General features: G+C 42.3%; 1 pseudogene; it reads left to right on the forward strand.

Moving 5' to 3' along the window:
* The first annotated feature begins 2,012 nt into the window (after nt 1-2,012).
* Nucleotides 2,013-19,518, forward strand: LOC115860012 (regulator of nonsense transcripts 1 pseudogene; annotated as a pseudogene).
* The last annotated feature ends 605 nt before the right edge of the window (nt 19,519-20,123 follow it).

Consider the following 20,123-nt stretch of genomic DNA (forward strand, 5'->3'; position numbering starts at 1 on the left):
AGAAAGAAAGAAAACTCAGTGTCTTCTTTTTGAAGTAAGCAGGGCTCTCATAGTCTGTCTGCCCTGCACACTGTTTCCAGACTTGGGAGGAATAAGTTTTCCCCAGACCCATTCCCTCTGGGTGAGGGGCAGATCAAGCCACTGTAGCTTAGATAAAATTTCATTCAGCCCTAGACTTGGAAGGTCCTGGGTTCTGACCTGCATGACCTTGAGCAGCCATCTGACATGCCTAAGCCTCTGTGTTTTCATCCCTATAATGGGGATGCTTGTTGAGAACTCACTGGGATAATGCTCTTAATAAAGACTATTAATACAGGGAGGTCAGGTGTTCCACAGCTAAAAACATGCCCAGATAGTAACAAGTGTCGAAGCATGCACCCCCTTCCCCACCACCAAACTCAAATTGTACTTTTAAAGGCCAGAACTTTCTTCAGCGAGGGCACTCCTGTCCCTCCTATTGCACATGGCCCTGAGGGGCTGGGATTTCCTGGGTGAGCTCCAGACCCCAATCCTCCCTAGGAGTTCAAGGTGATGCTACTGACGGTATGTCCCTCCTTGCCCCATCCAGTATGAAGATGAGTTCACTTTTAACCTAAAGAATGCCTACAGGATGTAAGCACCCCCCAGGAAGGTGCAATGGAGAAGCTGCTGGGGTCCATGGTACCAGCCTTTCCAGGTAGAAGTACTCCATCACCACCTTCCTTTTCACATAGCCGGCCTTCACCACAGCCCAACAGGTCCTAGACCAGCTGCTCACGAGGTGAGCGTCCCCAGCCTCTTTGGCACAGTAGTGGTTCTGCCCACTGTCGACTATATGTTTTGGGAATGTCACCATATGTATCGGAGCCTTAGTTTGCTCCTCTAAAAAGTGGATGGTAAAGGATAAACTTCAAAGGGTTCTTGTGGGGATTAATGGATCACCCATGGCAGGTGCTTACCTGGTACCTAGCTCTCAGAAAGGGCTTCCAGTCACGCTATGGTTATTCATCTTTTTTCCCCCAGTTTTATTGAGATGTAATTGCCATACAGGACTGTTTAAATTTAAGGTCCACACCATAATGATCTGACTTAATACATCATGAAAAGATTACCAAAGTTTAGTGAACATCTATTACCTGATACAGATACAAAATATACAGATCCTCGTCCTTATTTATCTTATAACTAGAAGTTCCTACTTTTTGATTGCCTCCATCCAGTTTCCCCTCCCCAACCCTCACCTCTGGTAACCACAAACCTGATCTCTTCTTCTATAAGTGTGTTCATTTGTTTTTGAAGTATAAATGACCTACAATACTATGTTAGCTCCTGTTACACAATGTAGTGATTTGGTATTTTTACGCATTTCAAAATTATCACCACAAGTCTATTAAGATCTTTCACCATATAAAGATAGTACATAGTTATTGACTTTATCCCCCACACTGTACATGTCATACCCGTGACGCACTTATTTTGCAACTGGAAGTCTGTACCTCTTAATTGCCCTCACCTATTTCTCCCTCCACTTTTCTCCCCTCTGGCAACCACATATTTGTGCTCTGTATCTGTGACTCTGTTTCTGTTTTGTATGTTTTCTTATTTGTTTTGTTTTTTAGACTCCACATATAAGTGAAACCCCCTAGGTCCATCCATGTTTATGGTTGTCCATCTTTATTTTTTCTCCCTCCCCCATTAAAACACATCCGCCTCACCCCTCAATAACCTCTGGTCTTTCTCAGTGTGGAAAAACACGTGGAAAGCAACCCGTTTTTCCATTTGTCAAGGAGACTGAGATTTCTTCTAGCTGATCTGATCCTTGTCCTTGCTGTTGCCAGATGAGGGATCTCCGGAAGCAGCAGAGGGGCCCCAGGACCACCCAGATATCTGGGATGCTTGTGCTTGCAGATCATTCATTCAAAAATGCAGATCAAGCACCTACTGCATGCAGCCAGTTTTTGAGATACTTAACATAACTCAGTGAATGAAGCAGACACAATCCCCGGGCCTCAATGCTAGACAGAGAGTTGGACATGCACACTAGATACCATACACAGCTCCTGTCCACGTACATCACATGTGATGCCATCATAGGCTTCTACACATCTGGAGGCATCTTCCTATTTTCTGATGAGGATGATGAACCACAGGACTTACTGAAACAGTGAGTGGCCTCTGGGTGTGGAAGGAGGGGGCCTCTTGCCTCTACAGAACAGGGTGGGACAGTACAGGAGGGTTGGGACCGGCAAAACACTGGATCTCACACATCTTTTGATTCCCATGGAAAAGCGAGGCCTTGTGGCTTCCACTCCAGGAGGAAAGTAGTAAAAAAGAACTGTGGGTAAGGTCCCAGGACCTTGGGGACAAGAGCGGAGGCTGGGCTGTACCATCCCCTGGAAACTTACCTCCATTGTAGGTCCGCCTCAATCTGTGGATGTGTGGACCTACTTCTCCCTACCTTCTCCAGCCCTCATCCTGGTGCCAGAGAACCTGAACTGACTTCTCTGGAAGTGACCAGAAGGAGGGTCTGGAAGAGCTAGGTACAGGATGGTTTCGGGGTGGGCAGGAGTCAGGAACCATGTAGCCTGGAATGTGCCAAAAGCCAGCCCTGAGAGGTGACTAGAAGTTTGGTGTTCTGGCAGGGGATGGGAGGGAGATTTGGAGGAGGCTACTAAGGGTCCCAGCTGCTCCATGTGGGAGCCTAGGTTGGGCCAGGAGATTGAGGGTGAGGGCTATCAGTGGAGGGTCCATTGCAGCACCTGAGAGTGGGCACTCATTACCAACCCCACCCTGATGGCAGAGGACTGCATCCCCTTCCTCAACACATTCCTGTTACCTGCTGCAGCTGAACACTGTGATGAAGGATTATCTGGAGGTGAGTGAGCCTGGGCATGGGGTGGAGGGGATCCTGTGGTTAGAAAGGAGGGAGTCCGTTCCTGCCTAAGGTCTGAGTCTCCCCGTTTGTCATCAGAGAATGTTGAGTTAGAAGGTCTCTGGCCTCAGTTCCCCTGTTCCCCCATCTCTGGAGCCCAGAGCCAAGCCCAGGTCCACCTCCTGCTTCTGGGCATGTGTGTCCCCTGCTGGGCCCTGGCAGTAGTGCAGTATGAGAAGGGGTATGGATGGGGGCTAGTTATGGGCTCAGAGGTCTGTTTCTGACAGACTTTGGCTGTCTGCCTTCCAAAGCAAGGTGATCAACTTTCTGAAAAGGAGAGAGGTGAGCAGCTGTGGTCTCACTGTAGGGAGGTGTAGAAATCAGGGACCCCAATGGGCAGGACCCTCTCTGGCTCTAACCCTTGGATCTTACACTTGTTGAGAGAGTTTGATACACATAACAGGAAAGAGCCATCCCATTAATGGGTGGGGGTAGGGGATGACATCAAGGACAGCTTCCTGGAGGAGGAGCTATTTAAACCCAGTTGGGACGTGAGGCAGGGCCTGGATGGAAGTGGAGGCAAGGAGGGTCTCCATGTGAGCAAAGACAGAGGACCAGCCCCCTGTCCCACTCCTCACCCCCAGGAGGTCCCCACAGTTCCCCCACCCAGGCCTTATCTGTGAGTCCTCAGATGGTAGTTTTGACTGAAGATGCACTGCGTCCAGGAAAGGCAAATCTACATCTAGAGTAAGTGCCTCTCCCAGAAAGAGAAACATTGCTCCTTCAATGGCCAAATGTATCCAATGTAATCACCTGCCACCCAGGGCTGACCAGCCCAGGGAGTGGTGATATCTCAACCCTTACTGAGAACCATATGAAGACCACCAGAACAGCTCTTCCACAGCTAAGGCTATAAAGAAAGAGCCACAGGGAGTCTGGTAGGAGGGGCAGAGAAGCAATTTAGTCAAGACTCACAGCCACTGCCAGCACATGTGCCTGTGCACACTTAGGAAGGAGGTGAACCAGCTTGGCCGGAGCCTGCCATGGGTCAGGGCAGAGACTGCCACTGCCAGCATGTGCCCACTTATGAGCACTTGGCAAGGAGAAGAGCAAGTTCAGTAGTGTGGGTCAAATGCCTGCAGCCCCAGCCCAGCCTCTGACCAAGGCAAGTAAACCAGGGAAAAACTGGAACCAGCTCACAAGTGCAGCCCCAAACCCTTGGGCACCGGACATGCCCCCAAACAAGGTAGAGGCTGCCATCACCTCCCTCAGAGCTCCTGTTCCAGCAGCTTGGGCACTGGCCTCAACCCCAATAGGGCAGTGACTACCATTCAGCCTAGGAGTCTCAGCTTTCAAATGGCTTCTGCTGTAGCCCCTCCAACTCAAACCCTACCAAATTCCCACCAAGGCAGCGGCTGCCATCGCACCCCAGGGAAGTCGTGGTCCAGGATGACTTCAGATCCAGCTGTCTCACCAAAGCCACTAGGCACATGCAGAACACACAGGGACACTCTCACAAAAGGACATACCGTCAAGACCGCGATAAGTAACTGTTTCACCTAATTTCTTAGAAACAAAGAGGGAAAGTTAAACAAAATAAGAAAACAGAACATGTTACAAATGAAAGATAAAACCCCTGAAAAAATTCCTAATGAAACAGAGATAATTCACCTGATAAAGAATTCAAAGCAATAGTAATAAAAATGCTAACCTAACTTGGGAAAAGAATAGATGAACACAATCAGCACTTCAACAAAGAACTAGAAAATATAAAAAAGAACCAGTCAGAGATGAAGAATTCAATAACTGCAATGAAAAATACACTCAAAGGAATCAACAATAGATTAGGCAATACAGAAGAATGCATAAGCGATTGGGAGATAGAAAAGTGGAAATCACCTAATCAAAACAGCAAAAAGAAAAACAAATCGTTAAAAATGAGGATAGGTTAAGGAATCTTTGGGACAACATCAAGCATACTAACATTCTCATTACAGGGGTCCCAGAAGAAAAAGAGAGAGAGAAGGGGACCAAAAATGTATTTGATGAAATTATGGCTGAAAACTTCACTAACCTGAAGGAGGAAACAAATATCTAGGTTCAGGAAGCACAGACAGACCCAAACAAGATGAACCCAGAGACTCACACGAAGACACGTCATAATTAAAATAGCAAAAGTTAGAAATGAAGAACTTTAAAGGCAGCAAGAGAAAAATAATCACATACAAGGGCATGCCCATAAGGCTATCACCTGATTTTTTTAGCAGAAACTTTGCAGCCCAAAAGGGAGTGGCATGATATATTTAAATTACTGAAAGGAAAAAACCTACAACCTAGGATACTCTTCCCAGCAAGGTAATCATTCAGAATTGAAGGACAGATAAAGAGTTCCCCAGACAAGCAAAAACTGAATTAATGACTACTAACCCAACCTTACAAGAAATGTTCAAAGTTCTCCTTTAAGAGAAAAAGAAAAGGCTACAACAAGAAATAAGAAAATGGAGGTAGGGAAAAAGTCATTGGTAAAGGCAAATATATAGAAAAGCAGTGCATCAACAATTTAAATAAGCTAGTACAAAGGTTAAAAGAGAGAACTCTTTAAGTCAACTATAACTACAATAGACAGTAAAGAGATAGGCATGAATATATAAAATATGACATCAAAACATAAAACGTGGGGGAGGAGTAAAAATGCAGATCTTTTAGAATGGATTTGAACTCAAATAATTATCAGTTTAAAACAAGTAGTACAATTATAGGTCAATACACATGAACTCCGCGGTAGCCGCAAATCAAAAACCTACAACAGATGCACAAAAATTAGAGAGAAAGGGATACAAACATTAACACTAAAGAAAATCATCAAACCACAAGGGAAGAGACTAAAAGAAGAAAAAAAATAGAACTACAAAATAAATAAAAAACAAGTAACAAAATGGTAACCATTACATACCAATCAATAATCACTTTAAATGTCAATGAACTAGATGCCCCAACCAAAACATGTAAGGTAGCTAACTAGATAAAAAGGCAAGACCTATCTATATACTGCCTACAAGAGACCAACTTCAGAGCTAAAGACACACACAAACTGAAACTAAGAGGATGGAAAAAGATATCCATGCAAATGGAAGTGAAAAGAAACCCAGGAGAGCAACACTCATATAACACAAAGTAGACTTTTAAAAAAAGTCTATATGAAAAAATGAGGAAGGGCATTATATAATGATAAATGGGTCAATACAAGAAGAGAATATAACATGTTAAATACACATGCACCTAATATAAGAGCACCTAAATATATAGAGCAAATATTAAAAACATAAAGAGAGAAACTGACAGGAATACAGTAATAGTAGGAGATGTAACACTCCACTTACATCAATGGATAGACCATCCAGACAGAAAATCAATAGGAGACAGAGACCTTATATGACACTTTAGACCAGATGAACTTAATAGATATTTATAGGACATTCCATCCAAAAAGAACAGAATACACATTCTTTTTCAGTGCACACGGAACGTTCTCCAGGATAGATGACATGCTAGGCCACAAAACATTACTCAGTAAATTTAAGAGGACATAATTTATATCAAGCATCTTTTCTGACCACAACAGTATGAAGTTAGAAATCAATTACAGGAAGAAAAAACACAAATGCATGGAGACTAAACAACACGCTATTTTTAAAAAATGTATCAACAGATAAACCAAAGAGGAAATCAGAAAATCCCTAAGACAAATGAAAGTAAAAACACAACTTTCCAAAATCTATGGAACATTGCAAAAGCAATTCTAAGGGGGAAGTGTATAGCAATATAGATCTACCTAAAGAAACAAGAAAAATATCAAATAAACAACCATCAAAAGGAATTAGAAAAAGAAAAACAAACGAAGCCCAAAGTCAGCAGAAGAAAGAAAATAATAAAGATCAGAGTGAAATAAATAGAAACCAAAAAAAACAAAAACAAAAAACCCTAGAAATATCAATGAAAACAAGAGCTACTTTTTGAAAAGATAAACTAAATTGATAAGTCTTTATCCTGGTACATTAAGAAAAAAAGAGAGAGGACCCAAATAAACAAAATTAGAAATGAAAGAGGAAAAGTTAAAACTGGTATCACAGAAATGCAAACAATCATAACAGAATACTACAGTTATATGCCAACATATTGGACAACCTAGAAGAAATTGAAACATACAAGCTTCCAAGATTGAATCAGCAAGAAATAGATAACCTGAACAGACTGATTACTAGTACTGAAATTGAATCAGTAATCAAAAAACTCCCAAAAAACAGAAGTTCAGGACCACATGTCTTCAAAGGGGAATTCTACCACATATAAAGAAGAATTAATACCTATCCTTCACAAACTATTTCAAAAATCTGAAGAGAAGGCAACACTCCTAAAATCATTCTATGAGGCCAATATTACCCTGATGCCAAACCCAGACAATGACACTGCAAAAAAGAAAATCCCAGGCCAACATCTCTGATGAATATAGATAAAATACTCAACAAAATATTAGCAAGCCAAATTCAATACATAAAAAGCATCATACACCATAATCAAATAGGACATATCCCAGGATGCAAAGATGGTTCAATACCTGCAAATCAATCAATGTGATGATACAGCACATTAACAAAACAAAGACTAAAAATCACATGATCGTCTCAAAAGATTCAGAAAAAGCATTTGACAAAATTCAACATCCATTCATGATAAAAAAAACTCTCAACAAAGTTGGTACAGACAGAACAGATCTCAACATAATAAAGGCCATTTACGACATACCCATAGCTAACATCACACTGAACCATGAAAAGTTGAAAGATCCGGAACAAGACAAGGATATCCACTCTCACCATTTATATTTAACATTGAATTGGATGTCCTAGCCACAGCAATCAGACAAGAAAAAGAAATAAAAGGCATCCCAATTGGAAGGGCAGAGCAAAACTGTCACTATTTGCAGATGACATGATACTATTATACATACAGAAAACTCTAAAGTCTCCATTAAAAGACTATTAGAAGTAAAAAATGAATCAGTAAAGTTGTAGAATACAAGATTAGTATACAGATATCTGCTGTTTTTCTATATGCTAATAATAAAGTATTAGAAAGAAAAAGTAAGAGAACAATCCCATTTATAATTGAATCAAAAGAATGAGCTACCTTGGGACTTCCCTGGTGGTACAGTGGTAAAGAATCCACCTTCCAATGCAGCAGATGCGGGTTTGATCCCTGGTCAAGGAACTAAGATCCCACATGCTGCGGGGCAACTAAGCCCATGTGCCACAACTACATTGAGCTTGCATGCCTCAACGAGACAGCCCACATGCCACAAAACTACAGAGCCCAAATGCACTGGAGCCCACGTGCCACAACTAGAGAGAGAAAACCCGCATGCCACAACTAGAGAGAAGCCCAAGCACTGCAACTAGAGGGAAGCCCAAGCGCCGCAACAAAGAGACTGTGTACTGTAACGAAAGATCCTGCATGCCTCAACGAATATCCCATGTGCCACAACTAAGACCCAATGCAGTCAAAATAAATAAATAAATAAGATACCTAAGAGTAAATTTAACCAAGCCGGTGAAAGACACATACTCTTAAAACCGTAACACACTGATGAAGAAAACTGAAGATGATTCACATAAATGTAAAGCTATCCCATGTTCATCAACTGGAAGTATTAATATTGTTAAAATGTCCACACTACCCAAAGCAATCTACAGATTTAATGCAATCTCTATCAAAATACTCATGACATTTTCCACAGAACTAGAACAAATAATCCTAAAATTTGTATGGAACCACAAAAACCCCAAATGGCCAAAGCAATCTTGAGTAAAAAGAACAAAGCTTGAGGTATTATGCTCCCTGACTTCAGACTATACTACAAAGTTACAGCAATCAAAAGAGCATGGTACTGGCACAAAAAAAGACATATAGACCAATGGAAAAACATAAAGAGACCAGAAATAAACCCATGCACATATGGTCAATTAATCTACGATGAAGGAGGCAAGAATATACAATGGGGAAAAGACAGTCTCTTTAATAAGTGGTGTTCAGAAAACTGGACAACTACATGTAAAATAATAAAATTAAAACATTTTTTCAAACCATATACAAAAGTAAACTCAAAATGGACTAAAGACCTAAATGTATAAAACTCCTAGAAGAAAGCATAGGCAGCACACTCTTTGGCATAGGTCTTAGCTATATACTTTTGGATCTATCTCCTCAGGCAAGGAAAGCAAAAGCAAAAAATAAATAAATGGGACTTAATTAAACTTAAAAGCTTTTGCACAGTGAAGAAAACCATCAACAAAAGGAAAATACAACCTACTGAATGGGAGAAAATATTTGTAAATGACATATGTAATAAGAGACTAATAATCAAAATAGAGAAAGAACTCATACAACCCAATATCAAAAAAAAATCAAATTAAAAATGGGCAGGAGACCTGAACAGACATTGTTCCAAAGAAGACATACAGATAATATATAAAAATATCAAATCACTATGCTGTACACCTGAAGCTAAAATAATAAGTCAACTATACTTTGATTTAAAGACAAAAAGAAAAGGAAAGAAAGAACCAGGCTTGTGAAGATCTGAGGAAGAATGTTCTAAGTACCCAAGCACAGGAATGAGTTTGTCAGTCACTGCGGTCAGAGGGAAGGCCTGAGCAACTGGAGTGATGAGCAAAGGGGGAGAGAGGCAGAAGCAAGGTCAGGGAACCAAAAGAGGCCACTCTTCAGAAGGCCTGATAAGCCAAGTAGTTTGAATCTTTTTTAGGGCCAAACAGAAACCTCTGGAGAGCTCCTTCCATTCAGGAGAGTAATGTTAGAGCTCTCATAGCACAAGAATAGCTCAGCACTGAGGCTCCTGGTCCCATTTTGGCTGCCATCAGAGCATCAGATGATGGGATATTGAGGTAAGAAGAGTAAGTACTGAGATAAATTATAATTAAATGGTAATTATAGTACTGAGGTTCTAATTGGAAAGTCATAATAATCCAAACCCTATAGAAGCAAAACTCAAGCTGGGGCACTATAGATTTATCTGGATGAGCAATTATTTTTCAAAGACACTTGGACACTACAGTATACATTTTTGCTCTGCCATAATGAATGACATTTAAACAAAACTGAAGATGGAACAGAAAAGACTGTTTACAAGAGGTGGTCCAGGCACCAGGAGGCTCTGATAAACAGAACACCCTTTACTTAGGTTACATATAGCTTAATATAGAGTATAATATTGAGTGCAATACTGGGTAAACTCAATAATACTCTAATACTGAATATAGCTTAATTATATACAGTTTAATATTGAGCTATATATACCAGACCGTATAAAAAATGTGATCACTTTTCTATAGAAGCTACCATTTAATACTGAGAAGACCAAAGATATCCTACGGTAGGTAAAGCACATAAAACTGTACATCTACTCTTACAGTAAGTAGCTAACAAATGTTTAAATGAATAAATGAATGCTTAGATTTCAATCACTTGTCATTCAGTAAAAATATGCTATTTAATTGAGATTATCTGATTTACAAGTTAGTTTGAATAACATCTCAATTTTTTTAAATTTATTTATTTATGTTTACTTTTGACTGTGTTGGGTCTTTGTTGCTGCGTGTGGGGGCTACTCTTTGTCGCAGCGTGCAGGCTTCTCACTGCGGTGGCTTCTCGTGGAGCACGGGCTCTAGGTGCGTGGGCTTCAGTAGTTATGGCATGCAGGCTTCAGCAGTTGTGGCTCAGGGGCTCTAGAGCACACACTCAGTAGTTGTGGCACATGGGCTTAGTTGCTCCATGGCATGTGGGATCTTCCCGGAACAGGGCTTGAAACTGTGGCCCCTGCACTGGCAGGCAGATTCTTAACCACTGCACCACCAGGGAAGCCCCTACATCTCAATTTTTATGACAGAATTTAAGTCTATCTGATATAAGGGATGCTTGGTATTTTATTATACTTTATTGATAAAGAAAAAATTATAAAAATGAGGCTTTAACATTAGCAATTCCATTCTAATATATTGGGAATTATCATAGGTATAGTCAATTTGGGGCATAAATTTTATTTCCATAAAGCCAACTTGGGGGGAGTAAAAGTATTTTGATAAAAGCTATGATAAAGTACACTTTTCTTAAATTAGCATTCACAGAAGAGTTAAATCACAGGAAAATGCTTTAAAAACCTATCTAAAGATAGTCCTTGTGGATAACCAAAAACATTAAAAATAGATAACTGACCTAAGCACATGATAATATCAATCAACTATTACGGCAATCAGGCAGTATACCTGGTTATTTTTCATACACTGCCTTCTCTTTTCTTTTCATGAGGTATAAATTACAATCAGTGAAATGCACATATCTTAAGAATATAGTCCAATGGGGTTTAAAATATGTGTACACCCTATAAACAGCACCCATACTACAGAAACTTCCCTCTAGGCCTTTCCCAATCAATCTCTTCACCTTCTGCTTGAGGCAATCGTCACCATAGCTTAGTATTACCAGTTTTAAAAATTCACTGATAATCAAACACCTACAGTCCTCCGCTCTACCAGCTGAGCTACAAAAATAAACTCCAAATGGATTAAAGACCTAAATGTTAAGGCCAGACACTATCAAACTCTTAGAGGAAAACATAGGCAGAACACTCTATGACATAAATCACAGCAAGATCCTTTTTGACCCACCTCCTAGAGAAATGGAAATAAAAACAAAACCAAATGGGACCTAATGAAACTTAAAAGCGTTTGCACAGCAAAGGAAACCATAAACAAGACCAAAAGACAACCCTCAGAATGGGAGAAAATATTTGCAAATGAAGCAACTGACAAAGGATTAATCTCCAAAATTTACAAGCAGTTCATGCAGCTCAATAACAAAAAACAAACAACCCAATCCAAAAACGGGCAGAAGACCTAAATAGACATTTCTCCAAAGAAGATATACAGATTGCCAACAAACACATGAAAGAATGCTCAACATCATTAATCATTAGAGAAATGCAAATCAAAACTACAATGTGATATCATCTCACAACGGTCAGAATGGCAATCATCAAAAAATCTAGAAACAATATATGCTGGAGAGGGTGTGGAGAAAAGGGAACCCTCTTGCACTGTTGGTGGGAATGTAAATTGATACAGCCACTATGGAGAACAGTGTGGAGGTTCCTTAAAAAACTACAAATAGAACTACCATACAACCCAGCAATCCCACTACTGGGCATATACCCTGAGAAAACCATAATTCAAAAAGAGGCATGTACCAAAATGTTCATTGCAGCACTATTTACAACAGCCAGGACATAGAAGCAACCTAAGTGTCCATCAACAGATGAATGGCTAAAGAAGATGTGGCATATATATACAATGGAATATTACTCAGCCATAAAGAGGAACAAAATTGAGTTATTTGTAGTGAAGTGGATGGACCTAGAGTCTGTCATACAGAGTGAAGTAAGTCAGAAAGAGAAAAACTAATACTGTATGCTAACACATATATATGGAATCTAAGAAAAAAAAAAGGTCATGGAGATCCTAGGGGTAAGACGGGAATAAAGACACAGACCTACTGGAGCATGGACTTGAGGATATGGGGAGGGGGAAGGGTAAGCTGTGACAAAGTGAGAGAGTGGCATGGACATATATACACTACCAAACGTAAAATAGATAGCTAGTGGGAAGCAGCCGCATAGCACAGGGAGATCAGGTCGGTGCTTTGTGACCACCTAGAGGGGTGGGATAGGGAGGGTGGGAGGGAGGGAGATGCAAGAGGGAAGAGATACAGGAACATATGTATATGTATATCTGATTCACTGTTATATAGCAGAAACTAACACACCACTGTAAAGCAATTATACTCCAATGAAGATGTTAAAAAAAAAAAAGAAATGAAGAGTGGGAAAGACTTCTGATGCAATGGAGACTTAATAAAGATTTGATTTTGAATCAATAAAAAAATTCATTGAATAGAATTATATTACTACTTAGCAATAAAAAAGAATGAACTAATTATAGATACAACATGGATGAACCTCCAAATCACTAAGCTGGGTGAAGGAAAAACCATACACAAAAGTAGTATATAATGCGTCATTCCATTTATATAAAATTCCAGAAAAATCCAACTAACCCTTGCTGACAGAACTCAGAGCACTGGTTGTCTGGGGACCAGGGAGAGGATAAGCAAGAGGAATTACAAATGAGCATAAGTAAATGTGGGAGGTATATTCATATGTCAAAACTTACCAAATTGTACACTTTAAATATGTGTAGTTGATTTTTTTCAACTATATCTCGGTAAAGCTTAAAATCATAACTCCAATGGCATATCAGTTTGCTGGATAAGAAAAATTTACTTCACAAGTCACACAGAGCTTACATATTCAATAAGTAATTAAGCTTTCATAATGTGTTTTAACTTAGAAAAGGTTTCACCATTTTGCCTCCAAATATTTTTCTCTAATGCAATTTTTCTTCCATTCCATGAATCCAATTCCATGTGTGTTCAATACCAATGCTGTCCTACAATAAAGAGGTCAATACTGCTCTTTTTATTTTTTTTCACTCTGGGCTTTTGTTTGGTTTATTTCTATTGATTTGCAAGTTCACTGACCTTTTCTCACTGTCCAGTCTGTTGTTATGACCTCATTTCATCTCACTTCTCAAATTTCCACTTGACCCCTTTTTAGTTTCCATTTTTCTACTATGAACCTCTATCTGTTCATCCATTATATCCACCTTTACCTTAAAGCTTTGAAAATATTTATAATACTGTCTTAAATTCTTTTTGAATAGAAGGCTCTAGTTAAATCTTCTTTCGGTTCAAATTATAAAACAATTGTATGTGTCGTTTAAATAAGGGAGTAGACTTCCTTATTTAATGTTTTATTTACTTTCAACGTACAGCTCAAAGCACAAACACTGTACGCTTTAAACCCAAACCCTTTCCTTCCCCTGTTTATTCAATATTTTGGACACATATTATGACATATGCACTGGACCTAAATTCAAGAGTTCTGTGAAAACCATATCATTGGAAGAAGGAATTCATTGATCTACTGTATTTTTCAAGGGCTTCAGCCTCATATTTGGTTATATGTTACTAACTGATCCACTAAAATAAGATGGCAAAAAACCCAGCTCTATTTTTGGAAACACAATTTTCCTTATTATTTTTTTACAAGTTGTATGCACCTATTGTCTTCTGTTATTAAGAAACGAACAAAATAATGTCTTAGTCCAGATTTGCTTTTAAGTGATGCTTCACTTTATACTTTTTGTTGAGGTATAAATCACAAAAAATAAAATGCATATGTCTTAATAGTACAGTTCAATGATTTTGACAATGACTGGGTAACAACCACTGAAATTAATATACAGAACATTTCCATCACTCCCAAAATTTCCCTCATTCCCCCTTTCCAGTTAGTCTGCTTTCCCCAGAGGTAACCAGTTTCTCATTTCTACTAACATGGTATAGAACTGCCTGTTCTTGGAACTTATATAAAATGAAGTCATATATAAGTACTCTTTTGCGTCTAGATTCATTCACTCAGATACTATTTTTAAGATTTATCCATGTTGTTTCATCAATCAAAAGTTCATTCTTTTTAACTGTTAAGTATTCCATTGTATAAATATACTACAATTTCTTTACCCATTTTCGTATTGATGGGCCTCTTGGATTGTTTTCAAACTTTGGCTATTACTTTGTATAAACCTGCTATGAATATTCTCTTATACACACTTTCATAGACATATGTTTTCATTTCTCTTGGCTTAATACCTAGAAACGGAATTTCTGTGTCATAGATGTACTCACTTTATATATCTTTTTCCACTCCTCAAACTGAATTTATTTGTGTTTTTAGATATTATAAAATATATCCTGTAAACAACATGTAGATAGGTCTTGCTTTTTATCCAGTTTTGTAATTTCCTTCTCTCTAATGGAGCATTTAGTCCACTTACATTTAATGGAATTACGGTTTTGTTCAGATCAGTTTAATTCTACTAACTTGGTATTTGTTTTCTATCTGTCCCATCTGTTATGTGTTCTATCGTTCATTTATTTCTATTGTCTTCTGTGCTTACAGAATAATTTTTATCCAATTTTATCTATTTAATTGATTTTTTTAGCAATACTTCTTTGTGTGCATCCACTGTTACGTGTTGTAATGGTTACCCTATAGATAGTAATACACACACTTAACTTACCACAGTCTCAATTCATAAGATATTAAAGAACAATACAATAACTATACAATGGTATAATTTCATTTAATCCCCACTCAATTCCTTGTATATTAGCCATACGTTTTAATTCAACATATTCTATAAACCCCATACCCATTATTACTGTTTTGTGCTTTAAACAGTCAAGAGTCTTTTAAAGAACTTCAGCAATGTCATGAGCCTAAAACGACTAAAATTAGACTTCAAGGGCATCAAGACAGCCAGAACCTAAAAGGCCAAGATTACAGAGAGAAGAGTTCAAAGAACCGAGCCCAATAGTCTAAGCCGTTTTTCCTCGAGGCACTTGACAGTTTGTAAGTAGTATAGGCTGAGAAGCACAGAAGCGGCGCAGAAACTAGCTGCTATGAGTTCGAGAAACTATGCAGGATTTTTCTCAGTTTCATGGCTCTGGGAAGATTTTAAAAATGGGATTAAAGAACCACCAAAAGGATGGCGTTCTGATAAAAACCCCAAGTATTCAATTGGACACCACAAGGGCTACAGTCTATGCTGAGGTTAAGCCAGAAATAGACCAGCCTTACAGACTTGAACCCAGCTGTGAATCAGCTCAGCCTGTTTGAATTAAAGTAATCCATGCCGACCCTAATTGACTGCCAGAAGCTAAAGAAATCCCCGTTAGAGAAAGATAACATTTCAAGAATCCCTGTAATTTTTACACATAATTTTAGTAATTCAATAAAAACTTTACCAGGTATACAAAATAAAAAATAAGGGGGTGGGGGGTGGGGGAGGCAATAGAAACTGATGCACAGGTGATCCGGCTACTGGTTTTCAGAAAAAGATTTTAAATGACTGTAAAATGGACGACAAGATAGAGAAATCAACTAGAAAACTAGAATTTATATCAAAAGAATAAAATGGAACTCCTAAAACAAAAAATAATATCAGAAATCAAGGATGCAATGGAGACCACCTCACATCCGACAGAATAGGTAAAATTAAAGCAACGTACCTACAACAGGCCGTGGCGACGGCGGTTCCTGCAGTCGCTGTGAGCTGCGGGTGGCTCCGAGGGCAGCAAGAGCAGCTCTGGTCGCGCGGCTCGCGAGGTTGCGACCCTTTGGATACTGCCCAGCTACGCAGCGGCCTAGCCCTCGACGTGGCTGAGAGCTCCGCGCAGCGAAAAGGCAGCAGCTTGAGCTTGGAGGCGTTTCCGCCCAGCCCGCACATGCGCACCTTCCTGGGTGCGCAGAAAGCCAACCTCCCAGGCTTCGACACGCAGGGCTAGGAGTTTGAATGCACCGAGATCGCCTTCCCCAGCCAGACACAGACGCGCCTCCCAAGGTGGCAGCACTAGAGGCCGGGTCCGTGTAGAAGCTGCAGCGGGACAGGTGGACTCGCAGGTGGGCTGACCCGTGCGCATCCTGCAGAACCAGGCGAGAATGAGAACGTGGGCAAGACCAGCCAGTCGGCCAAGTTTAACTTCAAAGAAGATGAAGACGATACTTGTTAGAGGAAGGATGTCTCATACATGCCTGCAGCTACTGGGGAATACCCGATCCCGACTGCATGGTTTACTGTGATACCAGCAAGAGTGGTTCAGTAGATCACGGAAATGCTTCTGGCAGCCACATTCTAAGTCACCTCTGAGGGCAAAATGCAAAGAGATGACTCTGCACAAGGATGGGCCCCGGGGGAGACGGTTCTGGAGTGTTATGACTATGTCAGCAGCAAGGTCTTCCTCCTTGGCTTCATTCTTACCAAAGCCACCTGGGTCATGGGGCAACTGTGCAGCCAGCCCTAAGCCACTCAGAGCAGCCTCAAGAAAATCAGATGAGAGGGTTCACAGTGGAAACCCCGGATCCAGGACCAGTACTTCCTGTCCTGGCTGATCACAATCCCTTCTGAGCAGGAACAGCTGTGGGCTCACAGATCAGCAGGGAGTAGATGAGCCAGCTGGAGTAGCTCTGCAAGGAAAATCCTTCCACCACCTTGGAGGACCTGGAGAAGCCAGGGGTGGAGGCAGGGCCCCAGCATATCATCCCCAGGAAGGAGGACTCTTACCAGTACCAGAACATATTTGGCCCTCTGGTCAAGCTGGAGACCAACCACTCTAAGAAACTGAAAGAGTCCCAGAGTCAAGGTAACATCACTGTCAGGTGGCACCTGGGCCTTAACAAGAAGAGAACTGCCTACTTCACTTTGCCCAAGACTGACTTTGGTAATCAGGCTTTAGTAATAATTTGGTTAGGAGACATGCAGCTCATGCAGGGGAACAAGATTTGTCTGTGGTACAAAGGGGACCTGGTGCCCCTGTGGAAAGGGATTGGCCATGTCATCAAGGCTCCTGATAATTATGGCAATGAGATCACCATTGAGCTGCAGAGTAGTTGTGGGCGTACCTTGGCGGTAACTCATAACTTCCAGGTGGATTTCATGTGGAGGTCAGCCTCATTAGACAGAACGCAGAGTGTTGAAAACATCTGCTGTGGAGGAGAGCTCCGTGTTGGGCCACATCTACCGTAAACTGCTAGGCGTGATCAGAGAGTGCCAGCTGCCCAAGTACTTCACAGCACAAGAGTTCCAAGACTTCCACCACTCTCACGTTGACTTTCCGAGGATGGTGCTGTAGAGACCACTGAGCTGGATCCAGGGACCACTAGGCACAGGGAAGATGTGACCTCAGCCACCATCATCTACCATCTGGCTCAGTGGGCCTGTGCTAGTCTGTGCCCCAACTAACATAGCCAAGGATCAGCTGACCAAGAAGATCCACTGACCAGGCTGAAAGTCATGCAGCTCTGCGCCAGGGTCCTCGGCTCCCCATTGTGCATCCTGGCCCTGCACCAGCAGGTCAGGAACACAGGTAGCATGCCAGAGCTCCAGAAGCTGCAGTTGCTGAAGGACAAGACCTGGGAGCTGTCCTCTGCAGACCAGAAGTGGTACTTGGCCCTGAAGCAGACTCCTGAGAGGGAAGTGCTTGTGAACACAGATGTCATCTGCTGTACATGCGGGTGACCAAAGCTTGCCAAGAGGCAGTTTCACAGGGAGCCAGGCCACTGAGCCCTGGAGTACATGGTCCCTGTGTCCTCAGAGCCGAGCAGCTGATCCTTGTGGATGACCACTGCCAGCTGGGCCTCATGGTGATATGCAAGAAGGCAGCCAAGGCTGGGCTGTCCCAGTCACTCCTTGAGTACCTGGTGGTGCTGGGCACCTTTCCCATCTGCATCATCCGCCTCCAGGTCCAGGATCAGAGGTACCCTGCACTCAGCGCCTTCCTGTCCAACATCTTCTGCAAGGACCCTTGTCAGAACAGCAGCAGGTCATGTGAAGATGCTCTGTGTGACCCAGGGCCAGGAGGAGATCATCAGGTCAGGTACCTCCTACCTAACAGGCCAGAAGCTGCAAACAGAAAAGATCACCACAAACCTAATGAAGACGGCTGCCAAGCTGGACCAGATTGCCATCATCATGTCCGTCATCATGTCCTATGAGGGCCAATGCTCCTACCAGCGCAGTACATGCAGCTCAGTAACTCCCTGCACACCAAGCCCTACCAAGAGGTGGAGAATGGCAGCGTGGATGTATTTCAGGGGCTCAAGAACAATTTTATCATCTTCTGCATGTGGGCAGGTAAGCACCAAAGCATTGGATTTTTAAACAACCCCAGGCACTTAATGTGGCCCTGACCAAAGCACATTATGGGCAACCCAGGGGCCCTGTCCAAGCAGCTGCTCTGGAACCACCTGCTGAACTACAACCACCTGCTGGGGGCGGGGGCACTGAACGATCTGCAGGAGAGCCTCATGCAGTTCAGCAAGCCCAGGAAGCTAGTCATCACCATCAACCTTGGAGCCCGCTTCATGACAACATCCGTGTATGACCCCGGAAAGCCATTATCCCAGGATCAGTCTATGATCAGAGCAGCCAGGGCCAGCCTTTGAACATGTGCTTCCAGACCCATGACCAGATCAGCATGATCAGTGCCTACCCCAGCCTCATGACCTCCATGAACAGTCCCCATGGCCTCCAACCTGGTCATGCCACCCATGCTGCCACCGGGGTATTTTGGACAAGTTAACAGGCCATCCACAGGTGGGGCACCCCAAAAGGCAAGACTGGTCATGGGGGATTCTAGAAGAACAGCTTTGGGCCTCCTGGGCCAGCCAGAGGGATCTCCTCAACAGCCAGGCCAGCCGGGCATGTGCCGTCAAAGCTGTCTCACAGGGTGCCCTGAGGACAGGCTGCATCTCCATCAGCCAGCCCTCCCAGGTGAGTCAGGCCCACCTCTCCCAGCCCAGGCTGTCTCAGGACAGTTGTCTTGGCAGCATGGCGCTGTCACAAGACTCCATATACTCCATGTACCAGGGGCAGCAAGCATACCCGCCCAGCAGAGTGATGGGGCTGCACCAGTACTAGAAGGTGGTCTCCTCCACTAGCATCTTATTCTGGGTTAAAAAAGTAAAAATAGGGCTTCTCTGGTGGCGCAGTGGTTGAGAGTCCGCCTGCCGATGCAGGGGACACGGGTTCGTGCCCCGGTCCGGGAACATCCCACATGCCGCGGAGCGGCTAGGCCCGTGAGCCATGGCCGCTGAGCCTGCGCGTCCGGAGCCTGTGCTTCGCAACGGGAGAGGCCACAACAGTGAGAGGCCCGCGTACCGCAAAAAAAAAAAAAAAAAAAAAAGTAAAAATAAATGGATGCCTTTCCACTGCTAAAACTGAAGCATCATTTTGAGCAGCACGAGAGGGAGAGGAACACTCAAGGGAGAGAGGAGCTTAAGTCAGAGCAAGTGCCCAATGTCGGTGCTTGGTGAGGAGGAGGAGGGGGAGTGAGAGGTGGGCTCCACCACGGAAGACCATCCACCATCAGGCCTCACCATCCCTGCTGCCAACAAGGCCCAGCGCCCACAATGTCCACACCTGGGTCTGCCACCAGGGCAGAGCGAGGAAAACCCTCGTCTCAGAGGAGCCCTTTTCCCTGTTCTGTTCTTTTTCTCTTTTAGTTAAAGGGGAACTACGTTTTA

Source organism: Globicephala melas, chromosome 3, assembly GCF_963455315.2.
Source record: "Globicephala melas chromosome 3, mGloMel1.2, whole genome shotgun sequence".
NCBI classification, from domain to species: domain Eukaryota; kingdom Metazoa; phylum Chordata; class Mammalia; order Artiodactyla; family Delphinidae; genus Globicephala; species Globicephala melas.